The sequence below is a fragment of the Nicotiana tabacum genome, chromosome 22 (assembly GCF_000715075.1).
Source record: "Nicotiana tabacum cultivar K326 chromosome 22, ASM71507v2, whole genome shotgun sequence".
NCBI classification, from domain to species: domain Eukaryota; kingdom Viridiplantae; phylum Streptophyta; class Magnoliopsida; order Solanales; family Solanaceae; genus Nicotiana; species Nicotiana tabacum.
In genome coordinates, this window is record NC_134101.1 from 220,922,074 (window position 1) to 220,932,680 (window position 10,607).

The following is a 10,607-nucleotide window of genomic DNA, read 5'->3' on the forward strand; positions in this document are numbered from 1 at the left end:
AATTTATTTCTCGGGCTCGGGACCTCGGAATTTGATTCCGGGCATATGCATAAGTCCCATATTTTCCTACGGACCCTCCGGGACCACCAAATCATGGATCCGGGTCCGTTTACCCAAAATATTGACCGAAGTCAAAACTTATCATTTTTCACAAAATTTTATATTTAAGCTTTCCGGCTACGCGCCCGGACTGCGTACGTAAATAGAGGTGACTCTAAATGAGGATTTCAAGGCCTCAGAACACGAAAGTTTCGTTTTAAAATAAGTGATGACCTTTTGGGTCATCACACACTATTTGGTAGTACAAAATTTAACAAAAGCTCCTGAAGAGCTAACTGTTTGTCTAAAAGACACATGATACAAGTAGTGTCTGAATAATATTTGATTGTGAAAAATAAATTGAAGGCTCCCGAAGAGCTTATATGCAAATTTGTCATTCATATTGTATGATTGTGATCAAAACATATATTGTAGTAAACCCGAAGTTTACTAATATAACTGATTATCATATTGAGACTACAAATGATTGTAAAATTGAAAATCTTCACGTTTCCACAATCATAGGGGGTAAAATAATATGTATATGAGAAGTTACCCTCCTTATTCTTCAATTTGTACTATATCATGTATCATAGTAAACCAGAAGTTTACTAATGCACAATTTTATGCCATAGTAAACTAGAAGTTTACTAAGAGATCTCACATGTCTTGCCATGATAAACTTGAAGTTTTTATTTGCCATTTTTAAATGAGCTATTTGAGAATTTAGATAAGCATATACTGAAGAACTAGAAGATTCTTCAAAAATTCACCTGTGTTGCTTATTATCATAATAAATTGATTATACCAGCTAAAGTTGGGACTAAGACCCCTGATTCTAAAATATATAAAATGTAAATATGGGACTATTCACCTATCATGTGAACCACTTATAGATGCATATATGAGATGGTTACATGTGTGATTATTGTCAACCTGCAGTTTGACATTTGAAATTGCTTTTCTCAACTAAGAGCATAACTTTCAAATTATGAAATCAAGACAGTTTCTCTTGATAATGATGGTTTATATCCAAGTTAGTTTAGCATTGAATACCTCCTATTAATGGCTAAACCATTGCTTATGAGAACAAAGCTTCATGTGTTGGTCTAAGATTTTTTAAATTGCATATAGCCGCACTTATATGCATCAGACCAACAATATATGATAAGTTCTTCCCTCACAATTGATTTAGGATCAGAAACCAAATATTTTTACTATCTTTTGATGTGTGGTATATGATTAATTTCTCTACCACAATGCAAAAAGATATGTTTTCCACAGAAGATTGGAGATATATGTTAGTTTTTCTAACATTTGGGAGATGGAATAAACAACTAAAAAATATGTTATATGAATCGAATTATCATTAATATGATCCTCACTTAGAAGGTAATTAAAGTCAAATGCCAGAAGCATTTGCTGATCCAAAATCAAATATCATATTCCAACTGCAAATGCTCCAATTAAAATTTAAAGTCCCTGAAAGATAAAGTTTAATGTACGCATGAAGTGTGGTAGACTAACGGTTCGAAAGGTAACAATCCTTGAAAAATGATAGGAGCAAATGATCATAATGAGGAGGAAATGAGCTCTAGAAGAGCCCACGACATAACATTTCATGAAACTCCAGAAGAAGTTCAGGTACCTGAAAATAAAGAAAGTGATGAGATCTCAACAAGTTATGTCGCTTAGGAACCGATACAAAATGATCGTCGACGATATATTTGATACAATATAGTGCACAATATTGTAAAAGATTGTGAGGACTGGATCTGTAGTCCAGGCACATGGAGATGTCATGCCATTAAAATGCAAGGCACAACCCATATAACTCATTTGATTAAGTCTATATGAAGATCCTTGAAGGATTTAAAATGCTTGAAGCATATAATTCAAAGTCTTAGAAAATGTACTCGATCAAATTATAAAGATCTTTGTACGGTTTAAAACAATTTAGGCGTATGGGGTATTATCACCTCAGTGAATATTTGTTGAAAGAAAGTTATATAAATCATGTTACTTGTCCATATATTTTTATAAAGGAAATGGCTTTAAAAAAGGTTATACTTGATGTTTATGTTGATAACATAAATATTGTTGGAACTCCAGAAGAGCGCCAAAAGGCAATTAAATATCTTAAGAAAGAATTTGAGATGAAAGATCTTGAAAAGACAAAACTTTGTCTTGGTCTGCAAATTAACATTAGGAGACGGAAACTTTATCCATCAATTTGCCTATACAGAAAGAGTCTTAAAACACATTTACATGGACAAAGCACACCCATTAAGTACATCAATGGTTGTTCGATCACTTGAAGTGAACAAGCATTTGTTCCGACCTCCAGAAAAGGATGAGGAACTCCTTGGTTCCGAAATACCCTGTCTCAGTGCAATTGGTGCACTAATATATCTTGCTAATGCTATAAGGACTGACATAACATTTTTGTTAATTTACTAGCAAGATATAGCTCTTCTCCTACACAGAGACTTGGATATTTGAAACAACGTCTCTATCAGGGGGAGTAAAGTATGCACTGTACTCTTTTTTCCTTGCTCAGGTTTTTTCCCACTGGATTTTTCCTGATAAGATTTTTAATGAGGCAGCATGCAATATATATTATTAGTATACTCTTTTCCCTTGACTAAGATTTTTTCCCACGGGGTTTTTCCTAGTAAGGTTTTAACGAGGCACATAATAATGAACATCCAAGAGGGAGTATTACGAAAATATTATTATTGATGTCCATTTATTACTTAGCTATAGATAATCTTCCTGAAGAAGATTATCCATTTAATACTCCATTGAAGTTTATCTACAAGCAACTGATGCAGGCAAGTTGCAAGTAACTCAATGAAATGACTTGCAACATCTTCTTGGTTTGATGGGATTAATTTAAATCGATCTGAAATAGTGGTGGATAATACTCTCTACAACTTCAACTTTTGAGAAGATGGTATACAAGAAGTTATACTCCATTTTAACCTGTTTAAATTAGAGTATAACATATTGGTGATTATTTATTATTAACTAAAGAGCCGCCACCTAACTATATTAAAATATGAGTTAGGGCACCTAAATTATCAACTATTAACTCTATAAGGTCTACTAAACATTAGAGATTCTAATGTAAGGATTCAATTAATCTTTAAGAGAACGTGTAAGGCACTCTTTAAAATTCATATTAAAATGGTTTACCAACCGGACTTAGGTTAATTAAAATAAAAAATATGTTAAAGTGCAAGTAAAATTTAAGTTCTAGAAGTTGGAATGGTGATAGTTGAAATAAAAATATTTGATGCTTTAAATTATATTGAACCGTAAACAACCTTAATCTAACAGTTCCAAAATCCATCTTTACGGGTTCTTACATAAAAAGGAAAAGGAATTCACATCTTCTAAAGGTAGATATCATATTAAAGGATAAAAGTATGCCCATTACTAACTAAAGTGGAAGTCTTCAAATAATAAGACTAAGTCATTAATCCTATGTAAGTCATTTTGTTAACTAGAAACCAAGCAGTTAATCAAAAAACAACAATCAGTAAAGGAAACGAGTAGCTAAAATAGAATAATTATTAATAATAATAATAATCTATTTGATAATCCAATATCCAACTATGTTCTCCACTGCTCTTGTACAGTGCAAGAGAAATAACGTAAAGGGAATATGCAATGGCTCCATGGTTGGCAGGGTCTTGCATTAAGATCCCATTTTGCTCCAAAGTGTTCACGCAAAACAAAGAGATAATAGAAACGAAGACATTAGCAATGATAATACAATCTTTAGAAGAAAACGTACAAGAAAAATAAAAAAATACGACTGCACCATCAAAGACTACAAACTGATTCTTGTCTATTTGCCAAGTCTAAATAAATCTACTTAAGTACTCACATTTCATCACAATGGCTTAAATTAACTAGAACCAGTACTATACTTCTTACCATTCTTTAAAGAAAAAAAACTAGTAATCCCTATGGAAGAATATTAAAGCATGTTTTCTACAAAGATAATATGGAAGTGAAATAAACCTATATTCACATATCATTACACCATGTAGAAGACATAGGGCAATAGACAATCTTACATAAATTCATGAAATCAATTTCACTAGGTAATATGGAGATCCCGAATTTTGTAATTTTACTAGATATGGTATCCAACAAGGCGATATCGGAAGTCAAATATATACTCATGTAATCGAGGAAGGCAAGAACACATGTCATTTTAATCTAACTACAATATATTCTTTCTACCTTATAGGTATGATTTCCTAAATCAAGAGTGGAATAAGCTTGTATTATACTAACATACGAGAGGTTCATATTGTATTTTTACTGAATTATAGCAATAAGCTTTATCCCTAAGGCATGGTACCTAAGCCCTGAAAGCTCTTAGGTCATACACTCTACATTGTCCTTAGAATATGAAAGAGAATAATACAACTACACAAAGTATATTAGCATCTCAAAGTTTCAACATACGAAGTATTTTTGCTAAGTCATGATTTCTATGGAAAAAGAACACCTAGCTATAAATCTCATTTTTATTATTATGAAGTTAAACTAACACTATAAAAGAGATTTAAATTATGGACAAGTATATAACACATAAGCGGACATAAACAGAGGAAAAGGGTATTTTAACGAGCTAGTAATCATTAACGTTATCCAATTACTTTTAGCAAACATGATGAACGAATTTTGGCAGACCTTAGCATCATAAGGTTAGACATGTATTTCTAAGGCCTGACTAAAAAATAAACACTTCAAACACAGCAAAAAATTTAAACGAGCAAAGTAATAGAAGTTTGATTTAGATCTAACCTTTTTGGAGGCTGTGAACTTGAGCTTTGAGGCTTCAGATCCACTCCCTTTTGATACGATCGAAACCAACAGAGATTTAATAACACTAGGATCTTTTAAAGATGATGGTCAACATCAAACGAATAGCTTAGTCAAGGGATTTTCAGATAATAAAACTTGGTTTTTTTGAGGAGATTCCAGAATGGATTTTCGGATGAGACTAAGAGAGCTATTTATAGGCCAAAAACACAGATCTAGGGTTCCATAAGCGGGAATTGAAAGAGTCGTATGAAATTTGAAATGCCCGTTTGAGATCATTCCAAAATAGGGCAGAAAGGAGATCAAACAAATCGTCCTTTTGCTTCAGAGTTACAGTGATTTGGTCAACATTTGATATAAAAAATTTTGCTTTTCAGTAAGAGATTTGAATACATAAAAGAAAAGAGGAGACTTTGCTGAAATAGGAGGGACACACTGTCCATGGCTAAAACAAGAGAAAGTTCTAGTGCAAAAATGGAAGGAAAAGCCTGTTGCCTTTGAGATTAGAGACGACCTACTTTGCCTCTAGGGTTTAAAAGAAAAATGAAATGTCAAACGTTGGATCAAGAATAAAGGGCTATGATTAAAGTTCTAGAGAATTTCATGGGTTTTAGACTTATTTATCTTGGCTGATTAGGCTTAATTTATGGGTTCATCATTATAGATTTGGGCTATTTCTTGGCGCCAAATGGGCCAAGTTTAGGTAGATTTTGGACTTTGATTTCGTAAAATTCAATCATTTCTTCTTTTTATTTCCTTAACTTTCTTGTCTAAATAATTTGGACATAATAATAATAAATAATCATAAAATAGCTAATAATATACTATTAGAGTATTACTAACTAGGAAGCGCAAGAAAATTAATTAGAAGAAAAGTGGGACAATGTTGAATGTCAACACAAGATTGGAATGCAGAGAATCAAATATTTGAAATAAAGTTTTTATCAGGGGGAGTAAAATACACGATGCATTCTTTTTCCTTACTAAGGTTTTTTTCCCACAGGGTTTTCCTTACAGGTTTTTAATGAGGCACCTAGCAATGCGTATTACGAAATATGTGTACTCTTTTTTCTTCACTAGGATTTTTTCCACGAGATTTTTTCCTAGTAAGGTTTTAATGAGACACATTATCTGTTAATGAACATCCAAGGGGGAGTGTTATATATATATTATGAATGTTCATTTAGTACTCCGTTGTAAATAAGCTTCCTGAAGAAGCTTATCCATATGGGACTCCGCCGTAAATATGGTTATCTATTTATCATTCGATTGAAAATAAACTTCCCGAAGAAGTTTATCATTTCGGTACTCCATTATGGATAAATATTACCTTTGGCAGAAGATTATCTATATCTGGTACCGGCAGAAGATTAGCTATATCTGGTACAGTAGCAGCTTACAAGCAACTTACAAGAAGCTTACACAGCAGCTTGCAGTAACAGCTTACAAGCAGCTTACATAGCAGTTTGCAGTAGCAGTTTACAAGCAACTTACACAGCAGCTTACACAACAACTTCCTTTCTTCTATAAATAGAGGAGATTTCAGTTCATTATGTACATCAATTTGAAAGTTGAATAATACATCTGTATCTCTATATACTTGTCTTTACTTTACAGTCTTTATTTTATAACAAAAATAAAGATTTTTATGAAATTTGTTATTCTGCTTTGACGTGGTGTATTTAGACCTTTCAAATGGGTCGTGTTGGTCGGCAATACGATCCATTTAACCTTGTAAAATGATCTCGTAATTGGTTTAGTCTTCTTGACTTTTGACTCGGACCAGACTATCAAGGGGATGATTTGGTTGCAAGTAGTAGATGTGATTGGTTTATAAGAATTTAAGGCTATCGAAATGGACCAGAAAGTCAAGAAGTTAATGAGCCATGTTGAAGAGAAGATGAAATTGACTAAAACAGACAGTTGTTGATGCTACATATTTTTAAGATGATTAGTAATAGTCTAAGAAAGTTGACTTCTATAAGCTTGATCAATTAGAAGATCTTGATTTAATGGAGGTAATGTTGGAACTAAACCAAAATTAGTAATTTTAAATTATTTAGAATTTTTTTTTGTTTTAAAATTTATGTTTAAATAGGTTTTGTTATCAAAATCAAATAGAAATATATTTTTTACTTTCTAATAAAGTGAGTTTTGTCGCTAATAAATACGATTGTTGCTATCTATCTTTTGTATTGAGATTAATAAGATTATGAGTAAACGCACTGAGCTTTCATATTCCTGCCACGTAAACACCAAAGGGGCGATTGTGTACAGCTTAATTCTTTAGTCAATGTCTAGATGACTTTCAAAGACTTCTTTTAGTTTGTTGCTTCTATAATTTCATGACAAAAGGTTTAATATATTAATTAGGAAAAGACCACTCTTGGTGCGCGACCGATACGATTTACATTCAATAGTCACAAAGTATATAAAATTCATATTTTTGTACTTAAAACACACATAAATATATATTATTCTAAAAACTGCTATACAATTTTTTTTGTTTAATTTATCTTTCGTTATACTTGTGGTCCACTTTTTTCTTGTTAGAAAATTTGCTCATATTCGTCCTTATTGTTAATGGTCTCCAACATAAAATTGATGAACCTCACTCCTTCAATTTCTTTGAGAAATAAGGTTCATAATTACCTCTTTTTTTGAAGACGATTTAAAGTACATATAAGCGTGGAACTCTGTTAGAGATAAAAAATAAAGACAAATTATTTTCCCTAATAGCAGGGGTAACACTACGGCAAAAGTTTAATGGAGGATAAAATTGCTCAACTTTGATTAAGGAGAAACAACAAATTATTAATATTAGAGAAATTTTCATAAAGCACTATCTTTTAGTGGTAATTAGCTATATATAGATATCATTTACTATTTTACGGATTGTAGATATCTTTTCTGTTGTTATAAGATGTATTTGATGTATTTAAGCTATTGTATTCATGAATACAGTAACAAAAATAGGCGTGAATCAGGGAAGTCCAACTAATCAGTTGTTGATTCGAGTGTATTCGACTATATTCATGGCGTGAAACATGGGATTACAACTGGATAGATTATTGTATTCGACTGTATTCACGGCATGAAACAGGGGATTACACTGTTTTTAAACGGAAAGTGAATCAGTTAACATAATAGACTCCTAATACAACTCAACAAACTCAATTACAACACACAAATTTTGTATTCTCGGTTATAAAAAAGATTCTCAACCGAAAAATATCCCAAAAATATAGCAATCTTCAAAAAATTATATAATACATCTGAATACATAAATTATATTAATTAAAAAAACATATGAATACATTCATGGCATATAGCGAGACAGTGAATACAATGAAATACATAGAATACAGTGGGATACAATGAAATACAATGAAAAAAAGATAGTGAATACAATGAAATACAACGAGTTACATTGAATTACAATAAAGAAAAAGACAATGAATACAATGAAATACATGAAAAATACAGCGTGATACGTTGAAAATACATTGAAATATATTAACAGAAAATCAAGTTGCTCAGCCCCAAACTCCGTCGTCTTTGTTCAAGAACAAACCCTAATTTCCGGCGAATCCACCATCGACAAAAAAACCTCAACTCTTTTGCCTTTCTCTCTCTATTTCTCTTCACCGAATATCCCTATAACTCATTAGAACAAATGAAAAGAATGGAAAACCCTAGGTTTGACCGAGTTGGGCTGAATTGATCTACTAGAACTCGTGTAACACTATTGTTGTTGTATATTTCCTTTTCAACGTAAATACTACTGTTGTTGATCTACTAGAACTCGTGTAAACCCTAGGCTTGACCGAGGTGAACGGCAGAAGTAGCGGCGGAAGGACGAGGAAGGCGGGAAGAGGTGGGGCGGCCGATGATAACTAGGGATTTTGACGCATTTTATGCTCCTTCTTGCTTACCCTTTGATTATAAATTCATACAAAATAGTCCCAAAAGGCTCATAAGTTGTGCTTGATTGCAGGTTTGAGCATCAAAGTGACAAGATGTCAAAGATCAGCTCAAAAGGAGTGAAACTTGCACAAGTACCAAAGACAAGACAAGCTCAGGAGAAGCAGGCCTAGTGCGGTCACACTACACTTTGTGCGGTCCGCACTAGAGAGGTTCAGAGACTTAGCAATTCAGGCATTAAGGCAATGCGGCCGCACTACACTTTGTGCAGTCCGCGGTGGACCTCCGCGGCTTCACTGCCATTATGTGCGGTCCGCTGAGTTGAGGTTCAGAGAGATGCCAAGTTCAGAGGTTCAAGCCTGTACGGTCTGCAATTATTTTTGTGCGGACCGCATTAGAAGCCTTCGCGGCTGCAGTCCATTCTGTGCGGTCCGCGGAGCCTGGGTTCAGAGAGTTAAATTTGCGAAGTCAAGAGCCTAGTGAGGCCGCACACCATTTTATGCGGTCCGCACTGACCCCACAGGGGCATTTTTGTCCAGTTTTTCCAGCTTAGTATAAATAGAACCTTTTTCCATTTTTAGGGCATCAGATATTATCAGACATGAGAATACTGTAGCTGCGCTCGTGAGACGATATTTCTTAGCCATTTTGGGCACTTTTACTTTGTTTTAATCATTGAATCTTTGTATTTAGTTCAGTAATTAATTAATATGTGTTCATCTTCATCTATTTCTCTGTTCTTCTCTTCAAGCATGAGTAGCTAGACCCATTAGCTAGGGTTGTGGCTCAACCCTAGTGTGGGCAGTTGATAGGTGTTGCAATTTAGGGTTAGATTGATTATGGGTATTTGTTATTTGGGTCAATTTCATGGTTTAATTACAGAATTAGTGGTTGCAAACACTAGTTTGTGCTAAGTTGACTTGGGCTCTTCTTGAGAAATAGAGCCTAAGTCTCCGAAATTGATCCAACAATGAATTGGGATGGACTCAAGAGAATTGATAGTCCCAATTAAAGAGTTAAACCTCGAGAGAGTAATACCCGACTTGAACCCTATGTTACTTGAGCAAATTGGCATACCCATTGGTCTTGAAAAAGTAAATTGGGCAAAATCACTTGAACCACCGAGAGGGGTAGAGTGGGTAGAATAGAGCAACGGTTGTAACATACTCCCCAATCATATCAATAGAGCCTTAGTTTCTAGTACCTGTCAATTGACCACCTAGGTGGATGCCACTACCCTAGTGCTTTTAGAATATTTGAACAACCCATAGCATTTAGCTCTTAGCTTAATTTACAATTTGTAGTTTGTTGAAATTAGAATTATAAAAGAAAACCCCAAAAATTATGAGAAGTGCAATTTGGAACCAATACGCAATCCCAACCTAAATAGATACTCAACTCCCTTTCTAGCTCTCTGTGGAAATCGATCCCGACCCAAAATCGGGTAAAATCTATTGCGACCCTCTCTCGCTACTTAATAGTGATGCGGAGTAGGCTGCGATCACTTTTTGGCGCCACTGCCGGGGAACTAACGGTTTTGGATATCTATTTAGTTAGTTTTGTGTATTGTTCTTCTTTCCTTCTTTGTTACTTACTTGTTTGCGTCATTACTCAGGTACCAAGATGGCTTTAAACAACGCTAATGACCCTCTTGGAAACATGATAGCGGGGGAGGAGGTAGATGATCTAGAGCAAGATGAGGTGCCTATTGCACCTCAAGGACAATGTAGAGGCCGAAATGCCAATGCTAATCTAAATGACAATATTCCAGACCCTCTTCCGCCACCTACAAGAGTGGC

General features: G+C 34.0%; 1 long non-coding RNA gene across 1 annotated transcript; it reads right to left on the reverse strand.

Annotated features, from left to right (window-relative positions):
- Positions 1-1,369: 1,369 nt before the first annotated feature.
- Positions 1,370-5,503, reverse strand: LOC142176432 (uncharacterized). The gene is made up of 2 exons (XR_012705047.1): positions 4,867-5,503; positions 1,370-1,687 (listed from the first exon to the last, which is right to left on the reverse strand). It is a non-coding gene; the product is annotated as an uncharacterized LOC142176432 (long non-coding RNA).
- Positions 5,504-10,607: the final 5,104 nt, after the last annotated feature.